The sequence below is a fragment of the Tupaia chinensis genome, unplaced genomic scaffold (assembly GCF_000334495.1).
Source record: "Tupaia chinensis unplaced genomic scaffold, TupChi_1.0 Scaffold144529_1, whole genome shotgun sequence".
NCBI classification, from domain to species: Eukaryota; Metazoa; Chordata; class Mammalia; order Scandentia; family Tupaiidae; genus Tupaia; species Tupaia belangeri.
Genome location: NW_006204388.1, coordinates 2,976,350 through 2,997,809, shown reverse-complemented (window position 1 = coordinate 2,997,809; position 21,460 = coordinate 2,976,350). Strand labels below are relative to the sequence as shown.

Below are 21,460 nucleotides of genomic sequence, written 5' to 3'. Positions count from 1 at the left end.
CTCTTTCCCCTGGCTCTTTCCTATCTTAATCCTGTACTGTCACAGATATTCTTGGTTTTTACTTTTCCAGGGCCTGGGCTTTTTTTAGTACTCTCATGACAGGCTAAGTATTGTTTTCTCTTAGTTCTATTCTTGTTGACTTGTATATTGTCTAATGCAAACCTTATCCTCTTAGGACACGGCAGTCCCTCTTTTTTCTCTCCCTTTCAGCAGTGTTTTCTTTCTCTATATATACCTTCGATTTTGAGCAGTTTCGTACCTTGTCAGAGTCCCTTGTGAAGACACATCAACTGTAGCATCTGTGTGGATGTTGTTCTGTATTGCAAAGTTTTGAATTGCTTGGAGTTCTCTCTTTCCAAGGCTTACCCATTTCCCTGTGTTAAGATTTTAGAATCTATATTTATCTTCTTTACACTGATACTGTTTACTCTCACTCCCTTGCTTTGAACTGATCCTAATGGGTGTTTACTGATAGTCTGATACAATTGCAAAATAGAATGAGCAGTTCAGCCAAACCATCTTCCCCTTAGGCTGCTCTTCTACTACCCATACTTTCGTGCTAGGAATACATTTGATTAAATAAGAAAAAAGACCACTGAAAGAATATTCTAGATCTGGGATCCTGTTAGTTTTGAAAACACCCAGTTTCAGGCAGACATGAAATTTTATGGTCTTTGTGACTTAGTCACGGCTTATATCAGATTAACAATTAGTGTGAATTTCTGTCTTTCTCCATTAGATGGAATTCACTTTAAGAGGTTTGTTTTTATTCATCTTTGCATCCTCAGCACTTACCATAATGTTATAGCAGGCCCTATGTGAAGATTCTTGAATGTATCTTTTATCACTTGTCACCTCCATGAGTACCAGAGTTTTTAACTTTCCCATTGAATAGTATATAAAATGCATACTATTCACATTCAAATGATACTTTGTTGATTTGCATTGTTGTGTCAGATTTTAAGCAACTTTTCTACATATCCAAGCGCCCTTTTAAATGGTGAATATGTTGCATAAACACATATTAGAACATTCAATTATGCAACCAACTTGAGAGAATGCATTAAAAATGTGAACATATGTGATTTAAAAACAGAAAGGTAAAAATTAGCATCTGAAATCTTCTAAGGAAACATAAAGGATGTGAGATGGACTGTGTCTGAATGATATGTAAAACATAAAGAGCAGGTAAGTCAAATCTTTATATGCTGTACTGCTCTTACCCAGATTTTTATGATTTAATGAATGCCCGAACATTCAAAACAGCTATGAGTGGATTGCCTAGCTATTCTAATTGTAATAACCATAAAAGGAAATAAGATGCCCAGATACATTTTTGTCCATTGATTCACCTGGGGCAGAGTGAGAGATAAAAAAAAAAATGGACAAAGTCTGCCTATCGAACACAAGTGCAAAGGCACTATCCTTGAACTAGAGGAGTAGAAAACCTGAATTGGAACCCCAAATAACGTTTTCAAGAAGACAACAAAAATGCTGCAGTATGAGGGGGAGGAATTCAAATTGAAATGAGCCAGCAGAGAAGCTGTGCCATGGAAACTCCTCAGTTACTGCTGGAAGAGATCTTCAATAGTCCTAAAAAGGAAGAAAATCATCTTCTGTATGAATCTGATGAAAAAAATAGAAAGGGAAAGAAGCTCATTTGTAGGTAGGCATACATGGCCAAACTTATCCCAGCTAGGGAAAGGAGGAGGTTTGAAAAAAGAATTCTGGATGAAGTGCTTTTGGGGAAGACTAAAAGATCTAAATGTTAGGGTACTCCTTTGTTTAGACCAAGGTTATATAATCAGCTTCATAATACACACTCTCTGGAATAGTTCTCTCTGGGTTTTCCATGTTCCATATCTTACTAGAAAAAGTTAGACACTACCTAGATCTTCCCGTTGCCTTAGAGTGCTGTTTACATGATACAGAAAAGATCAAATAAAAATTTAAAAGTAGGGACCAGCAGTTGGCATAATAGTTCTGTCACTGGACTCCCACTGAGTGGACCACGGCTCAAGTCTCAGACCTGGTGGCTTAAAACCCACTCTAGGCACGTGTGCACACATGCCCAAAATCCTGAGAGGAGACTAGAGAAGGGATTGTGGTGTGGCCATACCCCCAGGGGCTGATTTCTTGCTTTCTGTATCTCTGTCTCTCTGTCTCTCCAGTGATCACATATGCCCTATAGTAAAAATTTCTCTCAAAAAATTAAAAAGTAAACCTAAATAATTTTCTTTATTTTGTTGATGCCCTAAGAATGCCATTAGATGGATTATTTGGAATTTGTGTTGATAGACTAATTGTGGACGAGAGGAAATGTCAGGGGGAAAGGTATAGGTTATGGTGTCAGTTGGGCTTTTATTAATTGATTCAGTAAGTAATTATTGAAAGTCTACTATAAAATTGTCATTTATGCTGGGTTCTAGGTGAAGCGAAGAGAATAAAACACAACATCCCTGTCCCTATGGCACCCATGGGTTACTAAGGGAGATAGTGATTAAATAAATAATCACAGAATGAATCTATGATCACGTTTTGCAATAGATACAAAAGAAGAAAGCATTGACAGAGAAAGAGATAAAGGTGTTTGAGGAACTAAAAAAAAGTTTTGAACTTCCATTTTCACAAGTTACTTATGTTTGACTATGAGAAAGTTACCTAGTGTCTCTGAGCCTCAGTTTTTCTCCTCTGGAAAACAGAGATAAAATGAACTACTTATTAATGTTGTGTGAATCAAATGAGGTAGGTACAGTGTCTAGCACAGCTCCATGTTGAATCTTATAGATAACTAAGAATTAACCAGAAAATGCTTTGTAATAGAGCCAAAAGTCTAATTTATGTGTTCTTCCCTTCCCTGTCCAAGTGACTTAGGATTCGACCCAGATCTAGGCTGAGGTAGATTGCTGACAGCTGATCTTCAAGATCAATTCTGTTACCTGTTCTGTGTGTTTAGTCTAGGATCTTATTCTGTCACAGCCAATTAGCCATGGAATCACTTTTATTTTAAACCCGGGGTCTCCTTTGTAATTACTCTATGTTATTACCTATAAATAATAGATCCTGTATTTTTTTGACTAGCTCTTTATTTGGACTAGTGTTTTGATTCATCTGTTGTTGGCCTATTCATTTCAGATTTTAAACACTCTCCAGGGAACTGGACGCAGGAGTTTTGTGCTTGGTGATGACATTCTTGAAGGCAGGAAATCCAAGGCTGTCTGACATAAAGATGAGAGTTAGCATTTCAGGTCTAACAACTAGCACACTGGGTGAACATAATTGAATGCCCCCTGAAGATTCAGGGTCCTGCAATGCCCTAGGGTCAACATGCTAATGAGCTGATAATCTTGCACAGTAGGAGCTGAAAGTGAGACACAAGCCCTGGACTGCACTTTGGAAGTTAATTTCTGGGCCATGCTGTGGCCTATTGGTTAAGGGAGCTGGTCTCATGGATTTAAAATACACATAGGGGAGGGGGAGGACAGCAGGGTGGCAGAGTGGTTAAGGCACTGGGCTCCCATGTAGCTGGCGATGGTTCAAGTCCTGGACCAGCACCTTGAAACTCATGCTGGGAGGGTATATGGGTGTGCCCAAAATCCTGAAAGGAGAATGGAGGAGAAGAGATTGAAGTGTGGCTATCCCTCCTGTGAGATGATTTCTCACTTTCTCTAAGTCTCTCTGGTGAGTACACATGTACGCTGTAGCAAAAATCTCTCAAAATAGAAAAAAAAAAAAGAATTCACATAGGGCATGTGTACTTACGTGCCGCAAATCCCAACAGGATAGAAAAGTGGAGAAGGGATAGTGACGTGACCACATCCATTGAGGGGTGCTTTCTCCCTCTCCTTCTCCCTTTCTCTCTGTCTCTCTCTCTTTCTGGTAGGCACAGGCACCTTCTATCAAACAGAAACAAACAATCCAAAAAGAAGTTAATTCTTTACAGTGGAATCCTGATATGTTTTTATCCTCTTGCTCTTAAAGAATTGAGTTCTGGTTCATTAAGTAATACAGAAAACTTAGTTCTGATTGTTTCACATCTTAAGAATTGAATTTGAAATGATCTCAGCATTTACAGAGAAAACCGTTGCTATGAAGATACATTTCCTCCATCTTTGCTTCAGTCATGAATTTTAAGGGCTGATCCCTTAGATTCAGAGTGAATTTTTCCTTTCCTGGAAGTAATCCCTAGTTCAGGGAGCACGGTACATACCCTGACTACAGAAGCAATGACTGCCAATCTTTACTGCACATCATTCAAGAGAAATTTTTGTAAAAAATACTGCTTCCTGAGTTGTATTTTATATATATAGAGAATAAGAACTTCCAGGGGGTGGAACCTCCAACTCTAATATAAAATAAAAACCTTTCAGCTGATTCTGAAGTATGAGGTCCATGGATCTGCCTTTGAGTACTAGAGACAGCAAGTGGAAAGTGACTGTGTATGTTTTGTGCTAATGCGAATCCCTTTCTGCCCACAGGTACATTTCTGACAGCCATTACAGGAGTAATCAGTGATTCTGCTGATTGCAGTTGTTCCTCTCTCTCTCCAGTTATGGCTCAGATGTGTTGTAATTCAAAATGAAGCTCCATTTCAAGGATTGGGAGGGACTGTAACATTGTCCACATAGAGTCTTTTTTCAGAGTACTCTACTGAGAAAATACTGAAAATAGGATGTGTATGTGCGTGTATTTGTGTGCATATATGAATGTGTTTTTTTTTTTCCTGGAATAATAACAGCTTTGATGAGAAGCCCTTTCATTAGGATTATAATATAAGGGACTATAAAAACATTCTTAGGTAAATTGCCATTTTGTAAGCTTCTCAGTTTGAATTATTCAGCTGTGGTTACTATGGAACCGCGAGCCTTGTTCACTTTGCAGAGGAAAAATCTAATGGTCCCCCAGTGTCCCTAGACTGTGGAAGAGCTCATTAAAGGAAAAGTACTGCTCTCCCTGCTAAAGACATACAAGCCAACTGCAGAATGTCCACATCAGGGGTTTAGGTGTACCTTTTATTCGGCAGAGCTTGCACTTTTAGATGGCAGATTGTTCTTTGAAGTGTTAAGACGCCTCTTTGCTAGAAATAGTTGTTATGCTTAGGTCAGCTCAGTCTTAGAGATCTGACATTTTGGAATAAGGAACCTAGCTTAGTCTTTTATGATGAGCAACATGATATATATGTCATACGTGTGTGTGTATATAAATATGTGTGTGTGTATATATACATATTTATATACACACATATATCTATATATAGACACATACCATTTATTTATTTAATGCTATTTTTCTCCTTGCACTGCTAGTGATTTATGTGTATAATTTCATGTAATCTTCCTGATGATTCCAAGGGAGGATTACTCCATTTTATAAAGAAGGAACTAAGATTCAGGATAGTAAGGTAAATTACCCAAGTAACTAAAAGAGCCTGAATGGAAGCAAGTTCTAGCTCTAAATCCTGGATATTACTACGAAGTTTGAACACATGGTGTCAACTCAGTGGTAAAGAGACTCTTTATTACTCAGTTATTCTCTGGGACTCAGTGAAATTGTAAGTGCTTTTCCAGTTTAGGTGAAGAGCAGCACTTACTCTTTCATTACAATACTGGTCACTCCCCAGGAAACCACATCTCTGCTTTCCTTCATTTGGTGTTATGAGGTCCTGTAACACTGTAAGGGAGATGGGTTTGGGGACCACCGGATGGCATAATGGTTATGTCATTGGCCTCCCATGTAGTCTACCACGGTTTAAGTCCTGGACCCGATGGCTTAAAACTCATGCTGGGTGCTTGTTTGTGTCTGCCCAAAATCCTGAGAGGAGACTGGAGGAGACGGGATTGCAGGTGAAGCGAAGAGAATAAAACACAACATCCCTGTCCCTATGGCACCCATGGGTTACTAAGGGAGATAGTGATTAAATAAATAATCACAGAATGAATCTATGATCACGTTTTGCAATAGATACAAAAGAAGAAAGCATTGACAGAGAAAGAGATAAAGGTGTTTGAGGAACTAAAAAAAAGTTTTGAACTTCCATTTTCACAAGTTACTTATGTTTGACTATGAGAAAGTTACCTAGTGTCTCTGAGCCTCAGTTTTTCTCCTCTGGAAAACAGAGATAAAATGAACTACTTATTAATGTTGTGTGAATCAAATGAGGTAGGTACAGTGTCTAGCACAGCTCCATGTTGAATCTTATAGATAACTAAGAATTAACCAGAAAATGCTTTGTAATAGAGCCAAAAGTCTAATTTATGTGTTCTTCCCTTCCCTGTCCAAGTGACTTAGGATTCGACCCAGATCTAGGCTGAGGTAGATTGCTGACAGCTGATCTTCAAGATCAATTCTGTTACCTGTTCTGTGTGTTTAGTCTAGGATCTTATTCTGTCACAGCCAATTAGCCATGGAATCACTTTTATTTTAAACCCGGGGTCTCCTTTGTAATTACTCTATGTTATTACCTATAAATAATAGATCCTGTATTTTTTTGACTAGCTCTTTATTTGGACTAGTGTTTTGATTCATCTGTTGTTGGCCTATTCATTTCAGATTTTAAACACTCTCCAGGGAACTGGACGCAGGAGTTTTGTGCTTGGTGATGACATTCTTGAAGGCAGGAAATCCAAGGCTGTCTGACATAAAGATGAGAGTTAGCATTTCAGGTCTAACAACTAGCACACTGGGTGAACATAATTGAATGCCCCCTGAAGATTCAGGGTCCTGCAATGCCCTAGGGTCAACATGCTAATGAGCTGATAATCTTGCACAGTAGGAGCTGAAAGTGAGACACAAGCCCTGGACTGCACTTTGGAAGTTAATTTCTGGGCCATGCTGTGGCCTATTGGTTAAGGGAGCTGGTCTCATGGATTTAAAATACACATAGGGGAGGGGGAGGACAGCAGGGTGGCAGAGTGGTTAAGGCACTGGGCTCCCATGTAGCTGGCGATGGTTCAAGTCCTGGACCAGCACCTTGAAACTCATGCTGGGAGGGTATATGGGTGTGCCCAAAATCCTGAAAGGAGAATGGAGGAGAAGAGATTGAAGTGTGGCTATCCCTCCTGTGAGATGATTTCTCACTTTCTCTAAGTCTCTCTGGTGAGTACACATGTACGCTGTAGCAAAAATCTCTCAAAATAGAAAAAAAAAAAAGAATTCACATAGGGCATGTGTACTTACGTGCCGCAAATCCCAACAGGATAGAAAAGTGGAGAAGGGATAGTGACGTGACCACATCCATTGAGGGGTGCTTTCTCCCTCTCCTTCTCCCTTTCTCTCTGTCTCTCTCTCTTTCTGGTAGGCACAGGCACCTTCTATCAAACAGAAACAAACAATCCAAAAAGAAGTTAATTCTTTACAGTGGAATCCTGATATGTTTTTATCCTCTTGCTCTTAAAGAATTGAGTTCTGGTTCATTAAGTAATACAGAAAACTTAGTTCTGATTGTTTCACATCTTAAGAATTGAATTTGAAATGATCTCAGCATTTACAGAGAAAACCGTTGCTATGAAGATACATTTCCTCCATCTTTGCTTCAGTCATGAATTTTAAGGGCTGATCCCTTAGATTCAGAGTGAATTTTTCCTTTCCTGGAAGTAATCCCTAGTTCAGGGAGCACGGTACATACCCTGACTACAGAAGCAATGACTGCCAATCTTTACTGCACATCATTCAAGAGAAATTTTTGTAAAAAATACTGCTTCCTGAGTTGTATTTTATATATATAGAGAATAAGAACTTCCAGGGGGTGGAACCTCCAACTCTAATATAAAATAAAAACCTTTCAGCTGATTCTGAAGTATGAGGTCCATGGATCTGCCTTTGAGTACTAGAGACAGCAAGTGGAAAGTGACTGTGTATGTTTTGTGCTAATGCGAATCCCTTTCTGCCCACAGGTACATTTCTGACAGCCATTACAGGAGTAATCAGTGATTCTGCTGATTGCAGTTGTTCCTCTCTCTCTCCAGTTATGGCTCAGATGTGTTGTAATTCAAAATGAAGCTCCATTTCAAGGATTGGGAGGGACTGTAACATTGTCCACATAGAGTCTTTTTTCAGAGTACTCTACTGAGAAAATACTGAAAATAGGATGTGTATGTGCGTGTATTTGTGTGCATATATGAATGTGTTTTTTTTTTTCCTGGAATAATAACAGCTTTGATGAGAAGCCCTTTCATTAGGATTATAATATAAGGGACTATAAAAACATTCTTAGGTAAATTGCCATTTTGTAAGCTTCTCAGTTTGAATTATTCAGCTGTGGTTACTATGGAACCGCGAGCCTTGTTCACTTTGCAGAGGAAAAATCTAATGGTCCCCCAGTGTCCCTAGACTGTGGAAGAGCTCATTAAAGGAAAAGTACTGCTCTCCCTGCTAAAGACATACAAGCCAACTGCAGAATGTCCACATCAGGGGTTTAGGTGTACCTTTTATTCGGCAGAGCTTGCACTTTTAGATGGCAGATTGTTCTTTGAAGTGTTAAGACGCCTCTTTGCTAGAAATAGTTGTTATGCTTAGGTCAGCTCAGTCTTAGAGATCTGACATTTTGGAATAAGGAACCTAGCTTAGTCTTTTATGATGAGCAACATGATATATATGTCATACGTGTGTGTGTATATAAATATGTGTGTGTGTATATATACATATTTATATACACACATATATCTATATATAGACACATACCATTTATTTATTTAATGCTATTTTTCTCCTTGCACTGCTAGTGATTTATGTGTATAATTTCATGTAATCTTCCTGATGATTCCAAGGGAGGATTACTCCATTTTATAAAGAAGGAACTAAGATTCAGGATAGTAAGGTAAATTACCCAAGTAACTAAAAGAGCCTGAATGGAAGCAAGTTCTAGCTCTAAATCCTGGATATTACTACGAAGTTTGAACACATGGTGTCAACTCAGTGGTAAAGAGACTCTTTATTACTCAGTTATTCTCTGGGACTCAGTGAAATTGTAAGTGCTTTTCCAGTTTAGGTGAAGAGCAGCACTTACTCTTTCATTACAATACTGGTCACTCCCCAGGAAACCACATCTCTGCTTTCCTTCATTTGGTGTTATGAGGTCCTGTAACACTGTAAGGGAGATGGGTTTGGGGACCACCGGATGGCATAATGGTTATGTCATTGGCCTCCCATGTAGTCTACCACGGTTTAAGTCCTGGACCCGATGGCTTAAAACTCATGCTGGGTGCTTGTTTGTGTCTGCCCAAAATCCTGAGAGGAGACTGGAGGAGACGGGATTGCAGTACAGTCATCACAATCACCGGCGGGGTGTTGGGGGGCAATTTCTCTCTTTTTCTCTCTCTGGTGAGTGCATGTGCCCTATAGCAAAAATATCTCTTTAAAAAAAAAGAGAAAGAGAGAGAGAAATGAGTTTGTGTTTCCTTATCTCCTGTCTCCATGGGGTAAGCTGGGTGGGGAATGGACAAAGTCTTGAGTCATGAATGGACTAATGCTGACTTTGGAGGCCCGTTTTGATCAGAACTTGGTTAGATAAAGCTGAGCCAGCCTGCCAGTGTAATGTTAGCCTACTCTGACGGATAAGAAGTTGAGGCAAAGCAAGTTTACAAAGGAAAGTAGTGAGAAATTTATTCAGCAATCGACTCAAAGCTTCATTTTGATTCTCTCATAAAAATCAAAGTATTTTATCGACTGAGCGATCTTAGGGATAATCTAGCTCTGCTTTATTTTACAAAGGAAGAAATTGAAGGCAGAGAGATGACCTGACTCACGAGAGGAGACCTAAGGCCTGGAGAGTGGGAGGACAAGGGGCAGAAGCCAGTCTTCTGACAGTGAGACCAGACTTCCACACTTCATGCCTCATTCTTGTCTGGGGTAGGTCTGCTTGAGGGTACATGCGGAGCAGAACAGCTGGCGGTGGGGAGGGAGGACTAGAAATCAAAGATGGGCTTTGGAAATGAGCAGGAGATAGTTGACAGGGTAGGGGAAGCTTATTGTAAAAGAGCAAGGCAAATAACAGGCAAATTGTACCTACTTACCATTGTCCAGAGTTACCTGTAGGACATTGGGAAGCCTCAGTTAATGAAGCAAATTGCATTCATTAGAAAAAAACCTGGACATACTATTACATTCTTTTCCCTCTAGATTTTATAGCCTGAACTTTCACCTTATATACAAAAGCAGCTGCTTAAAAACCAAAGAGGTTCTTTCCAAATTACTTTGTGTCTGTGAGCTGCTTTTAGCTTCATCCTTAGTGTCAGATCCTGACAAGGTTTCCTCCCAAATTCTAAAGACAGAGTTTTCTCACAAGAGGCCCTGGATTGGTGCCACTGGAGTGGTTGGTGTCCTTAAAGCACATCTCAGCTTTCAAGGGAAAAATGACAAGGTGGAAGATGAGCAAGAGCTTAAATTTGCCTATGATTCTTAAAAATGCTTTGGGAGAGTAATTCTTAAAATTACTTGAGAAGTGGGGTGGGCGCAAAACTACTTAACGAGTTTGTTAAAAGTGTGTATCCCTGGGGCCTACATTCTGACCTAAGAGTTTTAATTCAGAAAGCCTAGACTCAAAAATCTGTCTGCTTACTAAGGCTCTGCGGTGACTTGGCTTCAAGGAGTCCCTTGATTGCATTTTGAGGAATATTGTTTAGAATCTCGCTACTCAAAGTGTGGTCCTGACCATCAGCATGAGCATTACCTGAGAGTGACATAAATCCAGAATCTCAGGCTTCATTCTCAACTTTCCAAGTCAGAATCTTCATTTAAACAAGGCTCCTGGTGACACCTGTGCACAACAGAATTCAAGAAGCCCTATTTAGAGGTGGTATTTATTTGCTAGGGCTGCCAATACGAAATTTCCTAGACTGGTGGTTTAACCATGAGAAATGTATTTTCAAACTATTCTGAAAGTTAGAAGTCCAAGATCAAGGTGTTGGCAGGTTTGGTTTCTTCTAAGGTCTTTCTCTTTGGCTTGCAGATGACTGTCTTCTCTCTATAGCCTCATATGGCCTTTCCTCTGTATATGTCTCTGGTGTCTGTGTATCTAAACTTCCTCTTCTTATAAGGCTATCAGTCAGATTGGATTAGGGACACCCCAAAGGCACATCTTAATCATCTCTTTAAGGGATCTGTCTTCAAATACAGTTACATTCTGAGATATTGGTGTTGGGATCCAATCTAAGAATTTTGGGGGTCCCAGTTCAGACCATTACAAAGGGTTTGATGACTATCACTAGTCCTGCTTATATGTAACTTGGTCACTGGAAGGAACCCTGCGAAGTTTAGAAACTCATTATTTAATGGGGGTCTGAATTCTAAAAATCTAACCTTTATCCTGTGTTCTCATCTTGTTATATGGCATTATTTTAGGCTTACTTTAATTTAGAAAGACACCTTGGATTCTAGTTTTCCCTTTAAATAAGCTTTGTCATCACATTTTAATTAGTCACCACACCTACCTTTTTGATGTCTACCCTCTTTCCCATCCAGCAATTCCAATGTCTACTATTCTGGCCCCTGGTTCCTCATTTCTAATCACTCTAGGTATATCTCCTCACCCATTCAGAAAATATTTGCTCATTTTTCTTTCTGATATCTTGCCTTCTAGTTTCATTTTCCAAGTCTAGTCCATTATTAATGTTAGCCAGAATGTTTGCTATAAAATAAAAATTGTATCCTGTAATTTTCTTCATAAAATCCTTCATGGTGTAGAGGTAAAAAGAAATTTTCTTCTCCCTCGGAAGGTTTGATAATTAAGTCTGCTGAAATAAACTGACAATAGACAGATTAATAAGACAAAAGAGGGAACCAGCAGTTAGCATAATGGCTATGTCACTGGGCTCCCACATAGTCGACTGCGGTTCACGTCCCAGACCCGGTGGCTTAAAACTCACGCTGGGCGCGTGTGTGTGCGTGCCCAAGATCCCAAGAGGAGAATGGAGGAGAAGGGATTGCAGCGTGACCATTCCCCCTGGGGGGTGATTTCTTGCTTTCTGTCTCTCTGTCTCTCTCTGTCTGTCTGGCAAGCGCACACGCCCTATAGTGAAAACCTCTCCAAAAAAAAAAAAGACAAAAGGCATATGAATTCATTTTAGTGCAAGCTCAAAGAAAGGGCCCATGGTCAAGCTTAAATACCTTTTATAAGAAAGAGTGAAATAGAAGATATAGGCAGCATTAGAGAAGGGCCTTATTTACCTCAGTTGTCTGACAGAGGTGACTTTCTTCAGAGCTCACAGTTTCAGATATCCGAATCCCAGAGCTTTGCTCATCACACTTGTTTACTTCTTTATTTCCTACAAACCAAAAATTTATTGAAGGCAGGATTATGTTTCATTTATAACTGTATTTCTGTCACCTAGTGCCTGACAAATAGCCAATGCTCGTGTGTATTTGTTGAATGTGTTAGTGGCGTTATTATTTAAATGAAGGTCAAAAGCCTGGGCATGGAGCCCATGAATGCAAATACAAATAATTACCACTAATGTGATATTCTTAAGGAGAAACTTCTAATTGAAAGCAGGTGTTAGAGAAAAGCACTCAGTATTTGCCTTGAGACTTTGTATTTTTTTTTTTTTTTTTAAGTTCTATCAGCAGTGGTTATAGAATCGTGAGTGTACTTACGGGGACAAAGAGACAGACTGTAAAACGGGGATGGACTCTGTGCCATCAGAGGACTGCCATCCTTCAAACAGTTGTCTTTTATAAATGTCTAAGGTCAGAATACCTGTGAATTGAGGCCTTGGCCTCCCTCCTGATGAGACAGCACAGAGAAAAATTTTATTAGGCTTACCTTGTCAGTCTTCCCCAACAAACTGGGGCAAACAGCAGCCTAGTGAGAGTTCTTGCTTTTTTTGGACCCTCTTTCTAGAACTGTTGTACCTGGATTTCAGATAATAGTTACCTATGTCTCTGGAGAGCAGACTTGAGATATGCAGAAAGGTTTGGGATGTGGTTCAATAGCCCTTTCACAGCTAATGCCTGTGCGAGCTTCACAGCAACCACACAGGGAAAGCACAGCAGTCCCCTATTGTATGTGGTTTCACTTTTTGTGCTTTTCCACTTGTGTTAACCTGGATTTGAAAATATTACATGGAAAATTCCAGAAATAAACAGTTCTCAAGTTGTAAATTATATACTGTTCTGAGTACTGTGATAAAATCTCATGCCTTCCTGCTCTGTCCTACCCAAAACATGAATCATCCTTCGGTCCAGTGTATCCACACTGTCTGCTAGACATTAGTAGCTGTCTTGGGTGGCAGATCCACTGTCATGGTACTGCAATGCATATGTTCAAGCAACCCTCATTTATAATGTCACCAAAGCCCAAAGCACAAAGAATAGTGATGCTGGCACATTCTCATAATTGTCCTATTTTATTACTAGTTTTTGTGATTAATCTGTTACTGGTTTAATTTAGAAATTAAACTTTATCATAGATATTTGAGTATAGGAGGATTTGACTTGTGGTACTGTGCATGCTTTTAGGCATCCACGGGCATCTTAGTATGTATCCACCATAGATAAAAAAAGGACTGCTGTATTATTACCCCCTTTATAAGTAAGTTGGCAAGATCACATAGCTAAGGAGTTTGCAAGTTTGAGCTCATTTCTAGGTGTTTCTATCATTCCAAGTGCTTTCTATTGCTTCTGCCTAGAATAGTGTTCTCTATACCATCCAGACGCTCACTCATTCTACCTCACCCACTGTCCCTTTCCCCCATATAATTTATATTCATCCTCAAGGTAGTAGTTTGAATGTCTCTTCTTCAGTGCTAAACTTGAATGTCTATCAGGCACCTCACCCTTAACATGTCCACAAGCATAGTTGTGATTCTTTCCTTTTCCCCTATAACTCATACTTCCCTAAATGTTTCCTAGCTCAATCTTCCCCATAATATTTTTGTCCAATTACCCAAATAACCCAGAGATAAAAGGTTTTTCATTAAAAGCTTCTAGTTGCTGAGGCCAAACACCTTGGAGTCATCCTTATCATCTCTCTCTTAGTTCTCATCACCAACCCATTAATTAAATCCTATTAGTTCTGCCTTCAAATACATCTAAAATCCAGTCATTTCTTATAGCTCCATTCTGACCATTATCTCTTCCTGGAAATTACTGCATTAGCTTTCCAGAGTGACCACTTAGCATCCATTCTTGCCTGCCTCTACCTCACCCCAAATTTTACACAGAATGATTCTTTGAAAACATGTTATTGATAGATGATTTCACCCCCAGTGGCTCCTTGTCTCGCTTAGAAGAGAAGGCATCTTTATCATGGCCTACCCATTGGTTCTGCCCTCTTCTTCCTCATGGATACCCTCTATCCACTCCACTTTTGTGGGCTCTCCTCTACCCTTTTCCTAGTTCTCAAACATTGTCAAGCATTCTTCTAATTCAGGGCATTTGACACTTGCTGTTTTCTCTATTGGGAGGCTCTTCCTGCAGAGTCACCATTCTGTACCTTCTTCAGATCTCTGTTCAATAGTGATCCTATCAAAGAGGTAACCTCCAAAGCAATCTCTTTATAAAATAATAACCTATCATATTCTTCTCCTGTGTTTATTATATAGTTTCTTGATGGCATCTATTTCTATCTAGCATATTATATGCTTATTTATTGTTTGTCTCTTTTTGTTCTAATGCAGGCTGAGGGTAAGACTTTTTTTTTTTTAATATGTATTTTCTGTATCCTTAGCACTCAGGAGAGTGCCTGGAAAATGTCTCAAATAAATGAATTAGTGGTTTTCCTGACCATTCAAATTAAGTTAGGTATTTCCATTTTATGTCCCCATTGCATATTTTCTTCATTTCATTCTTCAAGTTATTAGTTGTAGTCATTATGTGATAATGGGTCAATATCTGTTTTTCCTAGAGACCTATAAATACTATAAAGTCAGAGATCAAGTCTGCCTTGGTCACTACTGATGAACTAACTCTTACAAGTAAGTGCTAGATAATAACGTAGCAAGTATTCTTCAGATCTCTGTTCAATAGTGATCCTATCAAAGAGGTAACCTCCAAAGCAATCTCTTTATAAAATAATAACCTATCATATTCTTCTCCTGTGTTTATTATATAGTTTCTTGATGGCATCTATTTCTATCTAGCATATTATATGCTTATTTATTGTTTGTCTCTTTTTGTTCTAATGCAGGCTGAGGGTAAGACTTTTTTTTTTTTTAATATGTATTTTCTGTATCCTTAGCACTCAGGAGAGTGCCTGGAAAATGTCTCAAATAAATGAATTAGTGGTTTTCCTGACCATTCAAATTAAGTTAGGTATTTCCATTTTATGTCCCCATTGCATATTTTCTTCATTTCATTCTTCAAGTTATTAGTTGTAGTCATTATGTGATAATGGGTCAATATCTGTTTTTCCTAGAGACCTATAAATACTATAAAGTCAGAGATCAAGTCTGCCTTGGTCACTACTGATGAACTAACTCTTACAAGTAAGTGCTAGATAATAACGTAGCAAGTATTTAGTGATTGGTGATGACAATACTATCAACTGGGACCAGAAGCTGAAGAGAGTGCAAATTTGAGAAGAGAAGACAAAGCATAGAGGCCGATGGATCACAACGCAGATCCAGAGCTTAAGAAATATAATGGGTCTTGGGAAACAGCAGTTAGCGTAATGACTATGTCGCTGGACTCCCACGTAGTCGACTGCGGTTTGCGTCCCGGACCCAGTGGCTTAAAACTCCCGCTGGGTGCGTGTGCGTGCATGCCCAAGATCCCGAAAGGAGAATGGAGGAGAAGGGATTGAGGCGTGACCATCCCCCCTGGGGGATGATTTCTCGCTTTCTGTCTCTATGTCTCTCTCTGTCTGGTGAGTGCACGCACCCTATAGCGAAAAAAAAAAAAGAAATATAATGGGTCTAGAGATAGATTATTGTCATAAAATGTTGCTGATATTTGGGAAAGCATGAGACTATGTATTTAAGAAGGAGGATGCATTTAGCCCATGTTGATAACCATAGTGGTATCAACTTAATATGCCTTAAACACCATGTGCTATGCACTGTTTGAAGTGCTTTACAAATATCAACTTACCGACCTATGTAATTCTTACAAAAACTCCATGATGTGGGTACCATCAGAGTCTCTGCATACTGTGATTCTCTCCCTCAGCCTCCCAGCTGGGGCGACAGGTATGTGCCAGCACACCCAGGCACCCCCTCACTTGAGACAGGGTCTTACTATATTATTCAAGCCAGTCTTATACTTGTGAGCCTCCTGCCGCAGCCTCTCAAGTCACTGGGATTACAGGTGTGTGCCACTGTGCTGGACCTTTAGGTTGGACTGGTAATTGAACCCAGGCATCCTATGTGGTCCCAGACTGTGGAACAATGTCTTAGCAGTGCAAGCCACCACAGCTGAGCCTAGTGCCCCCACTTTTAACGAGAGAAAACTGAAACAATAAGATGTTAATAAACTTTTCCAAATTCACACAGCTACTAAGTGGCAGAGACAAGCTGTATCCTCAACTGGTCTGGCTCACAAGCCAAGATGGCTGAAGAAGACAGAGAGAAAGAGCTTCCTGTGATTTCTTTCCACCCCTTTTTACTAAGTGGTTGATGTAAAGAGCCATTCTTTCAATGAAATAGCAAAATTAATTTCAGGATTCGATACTTGCCCTAAAAATGTTGTTCCTTTATTCTTATTCAGTACAAGTCTATGAACTGGCAATGGCTTTGCCTAAGCCGCTCCAGGTACTGCAATGATCTATAGATAATGTGATATCAGAGGCTTTCTATCAGAGCACCTTGAATTGTTCTTGTCAGCTTATACTCCAAAAGGAAGGAGCAACAGAAAAATGAACTGAGATATGCCTTGCATTGCTATGCCAGTTGCCTGTCACAGTCCAAAATAGCTGAAACTCTCTAGAAAGTGGAAAATTGTCTTAAAGTTCAAATTACACTTTGGGATTATCTGATCTTAAAAAGAAAGTAGTTGAATTCATTCAATATTACTTTTTCCCCTTAAAAGTGGTACTGTATTCTATTTTGAATTGAGTTGGTCCTCATGTAGGCTAAGAGGACTGCCTCCTATCAGACCAGATCATGGGACTGCTTAAAAATCACCTGTTACCGGGACCAGCGGTTGGCGTAATGGTTATATCTCTGGACTCCCATGCAGTCAGCCGTGGAGTCTTGGACCTGGTGGCTAAGTTGCGTGTGCATGCGTACCCAAGATCCCCAGAGAAGAATGGAGAAGGGACTGTGGCATGGCCATCCCCCCGGGGGGGTGATTTCTCACTTTCTGTCTCTCTTTCTCTCTCTGTCTGTCTGGCGAGCGCACGCGCCCTATAGCAAAAACCTCTCCCCCCCAAAAAAATTTACCTGTTACCATATCTGAGTCACAACTGACATGCGCTTTTATTTTATGAACTTACCTATTGATATTTTTGTGCTTTATATTGAAAAACTTCTTGATATCACGTGAGAGCTTTCCTATAGTGGAAGAGCAATGCATATACTGTATAGAATACTTTCTGATAAATATAGTTGAAAAATAATATTTTTGATGCTAAATCTGCTTATCAAATTTTTACAGAAATATGGTTTTGCTGAATTGCAGCTTCAGATAGATATCTGTGATTCTCAACAACTGCCTAAAGGAAAACAAAACAAAACAAACAGAAAAAAACTCTTCAAATCTCCAAAAACTGTGGATATTTTGAAATCAGGTTCATAGAATCTGATTTCCAGTGATGCATCTGGCAAAAAAGACCAACATAATCATCAGCCTTGAACCTTATTAAATTATTTCAGACAGAGTCATGTGCCAAAGAACCCCTACCAATTGATTCTCCAGTGAAAACATGGATTTTAAAGTATCCTCATGTGTGATGGGTTCTAGTAAAATTGGGTCTAAACTTAATTTTGTTTTTTTTAGGTAATAGTTTTTAATCAGCAGTCAATTTGTCTACATCATTTTGTGATTATTTAAAGAAGATTTTGCTTTTCATCTTTGTGTGTGTGTGTGTGTGTGTGTGTGTGTGTGTGTGACAGAAAGCAAAAGCATTATCTCCATGTTTTATCCCCCTGCCTCATATTGCAGTTCTCCTTGTTAATATTTAGGTGGGCAGAAGGATGACTATCCAGAGTTCCCTCCCATGAACATGATGATATGAATGTCCCTGCACTGCACTTGGCAAATACTGCAAGATTCCCACTGTGTTTTTACTAAGCTCAGCTTGCTCTTTCCTGGGGCCTTGGAGAGAAGCCCATTTACTCACTTGAACATTCTGGATATCATTGACATTTTCTTTCACTGTGCCTCAGGCTGTTGTAGTGGTGAGGGCTTTTAACAGGAGGGTTAACTGCCTGAATGTCAGAAAGCTTCAACTCCACAGGCTTTACAAGCAAATACATTTGTGTGTTTTTATACTTTCAGGTGGGTCTGAGAACAGGTCATATGTTAATGGGTGGTGTATGTGGATGGGGAGGGTAAAGGTATATTTTAGGAAATTTACTACCCTTGCTATTGTGCTTACAATTGAATATTGGCAATTATATCCCACCTAGGATTATGATGAAGGACGGGTTGAATGTTCATAAAGCAATCTTGGCAATTATATACTTATACTACCTTATATTCTGTGTACTTCAAATCCCATTTTTAAATCCATCAAGCATAGGTGTCAGGTGGAAATTGACGGATCAGTTAGAACTCAGCTAATCTTGTCTCCAGACTCCTGGTGATTAGAAATGAAGCCCAGCTTCCAGGATTCTCTTGTTTATTGTCTCAGTGTTTTTAACTAAAAAAATAGAGATAAGAATAGTACTTTCCTCAGAATAGTACTTTCCTCAGAGAGGTGTTGTGGGGAGGCCAGGAGCTTGCATTTGAAAGGCTTAGCTCAGTTCCTGGCACAGAATATTTCTTGTTGAAAGTGTTCACCATCACGTTCGTCATCAGTTGGGATTTCACCTGTTGTTGGTGCATTCATATTGGCCTGTTGGCTAAGTCTCTGAGGTAAATGGAGTTACTTCTGCCCCTCAGAGCTTGGGAGCAGAGTAGGGCTGACTTCTGACTTCCTTTCTTTTGCCATGCACCTAAGATGCTGAGCCTGATATGCTGTGGGCTATGTAAAGACAAGGGAAAGAATAGTCTGGTGTAGTAGAAACAATTAAGTTACAGAAGCATAACATCTGGTTTCTGTTCCTAGACCTTATGTGTGACCTTGAGAAGGAAAAAGAGGTAGGAAAATATTAAGTATAAATATCCTTGATAGGTGCGATACACTATTGTTTTGTTTGTGTGTGTGTTCTCATATATTATATATCCTTATAACCAACTTGTGAGGCTATTGAGTTCATTGTGGTTAATGATAGGCCCACGTTTCTGGGCAAAGTTAAGAATCAGGCCTTTGCTGTCTCTCAAGGTCATCTCTTGGTTCCTAACGCTATTGCAAAAAGGAAGGTGTTAAATCTAGATATTTCAAGTTGACTCTCAGCTGTGCTAGAGGAATTTTGCCACCTCAGCTTTCTAGAATTGCTTTCCCACTACACATAAGTTCTATTTCAAAAGCTTACTTCTCTCTCATGCTCCACATTTAGGTATTCTCTCTACTGCCTGAGCTAATGCTGCTGCCTCCAACTTCACTGAATGTACTTAGGCTTTAGGCTAAATTAGTTCAGCCTCCCTCCCTCCCTTCACAAATTCATCTCAGAGACAAAATAACATAAAACAATAAGAGATTTATTGACTTATAAGTGACAAGACTTTATGTAAATTAAATCACATAACTCTATGAGATAGGTGCCATTACTATTTACATTTTATTCATAAGGATCCATTGTGCCCAACCCCTTCCCAAATTCATATGTCAATTCTCTAACCCATGATGTGATGATATTTGGAGATGGGGCCTTTGGGAAGTAGTTAGATTTAGATGAGCTCATGAGGTGGTCCTTCTCATAATGAGATTAGTGCCTTTATAAGAATAGACACCAGAGAGATTGCTGTCTCTCTCTCTCCTTGTGAAGATACAGAAGATGGCCATTTGCAAGCCAGGAAGAGAGCACTTACTATGGAATGTACTCAGCTGGTATCCTGATCTTGGCCTTCCCAGCCTCTAAAACTGTGAGAAATAATTCCTGTTGTTGAGGTCACCCATCAATGTTGTTTTGTTATGGCTATCTAAGCTGACTAACACAGAAGTGACTTGTTGAAGTTACATAGCTGTCACAGGTAGAAGACAGGACTGAAACAGAAGTCTGCCCTTAACTGTTTTGCTCTTTCATTTTCTCTCTTTCTTTTCTTTTTTTTTTTTTTTTCCAAATCTTAGCTATACTAGCTGAGGTTAAATGATTTATGTTATGTGTCAACTTTACTGATCCATAGGATGTCCAGATTCTTAGTCAAATATTATCCTCGACCTTGCTGTAAGGGTGCTTTGATGAAATGAACGCTTACATTGTTAGACTTTAACATCAGATTCGATTAACAGCTTAACTGATAGGGTACAGCGAATTGCCTTCCATAATGTGGATGATCCTTACCTAAACAGTTGAAGGTCTGAATAGAACTAAATAATTGATCCTCCACCATATAACAAAAATATCTACAGCAGGGGGCCTTTGGACTTTATCTATACCTTGGCTCTCAAGGGGTTTCCTCCTGCTGGACCTCTGACTAGAACTGCATCATTGGCTTTCTCACATCTTGTGCCTGCCAGCCCACACTACAGATTAGGATTTGTCTGTTTCCATAACTGGATGAGCCAATTCCTTGTAATCTCTCTCTTTCTTTCTCTCTCCCTTTCCCTCCCTACCACATACGCCTTATTGTTTCTTCAGAGACGCTCTATTACCACTAGGTGTGAAGTGACTAATACAGTGATCATCATATAGTAACAGATATGCCTCCTCTTATTATAAAAAATTCAGGGAACCAGAAGTTAGCGTAATGGCTATGGACTCCCACGTAGTCGACCGCGGTTCGCGTCCCGGACCTGGTGGCTTAAAACTCACGCCGGGCGCGTGTGCGTGCGTGCCCAAGATCCTGAGAGGAGAATGAAGAAGGGACTGCGGCGTGCCCATCCCCCCTGGGGGGTGATTTCTCGCTTTCTGTCTCTAATGTCTCTCTCTGTCTGTCTGGCGAGCGCACGCGCCCTATAGTGAAAATCTCTCAAAAAAAAAAAAAAAAAGAAAAATTCATGAAATTGTTAATATGACTCCTAAACCTATTAAATATGCTTGCCTAACTTATACTCATCCTTTAGGTCTCAACTTCCCTGAGCCCTATGGTCTGGCAAAATACCCTTTTTATGCATTCCCTGTAATTTCTTTTTATTTTTTTGGAGAGATTTTCGCTATAGGGCACGTGCGCTCCCCAGACAGACAGAGAGAGACATAGAGACAGAAAGCGAGAAATCACCCCCTAGGGAGGATGATCACGCCTCAATCCCTTCTCCTCCATTCTCCTCTCGGGATCTTGGGCACGCACGCACACATGCCCGGAGTGAGTTTTAAGCCTCCGGGTC

General features: G+C 39.7%; 2 long non-coding RNA genes across 2 annotated transcripts in view; both read left to right on the top strand.

Moving 5' to 3' along the window:
• The window catches only part of LOC102497547 (uncharacterized), a 20,638-nt gene extending 5,729 nt beyond the window's left edge, over positions 1-14,909 (top strand). Inside the window, exons 2-3 of the long non-coding RNA XR_337176.1 lie at positions 9,709-9,846; positions 14,840-14,909. This is a non-coding gene — a long non-coding RNA (uncharacterized LOC102497547). The remainder of the gene's footprint in view (positions 1-9,708; positions 9,847-14,839) is intronic.
• Positions 14,910-15,347: 438 nt separating this feature from the next.
• The window catches only part of LOC102498086 (uncharacterized), a 46,409-nt gene continuing 40,296 nt past the window's right edge, over positions 15,348-21,460 (top strand). Inside the window, exon 1 of the long non-coding RNA XR_003547622.1 lies at positions 15,348-15,419. This is a non-coding gene — a long non-coding RNA (uncharacterized LOC102498086). The remainder of the gene's footprint in view (positions 15,420-21,460) is intronic.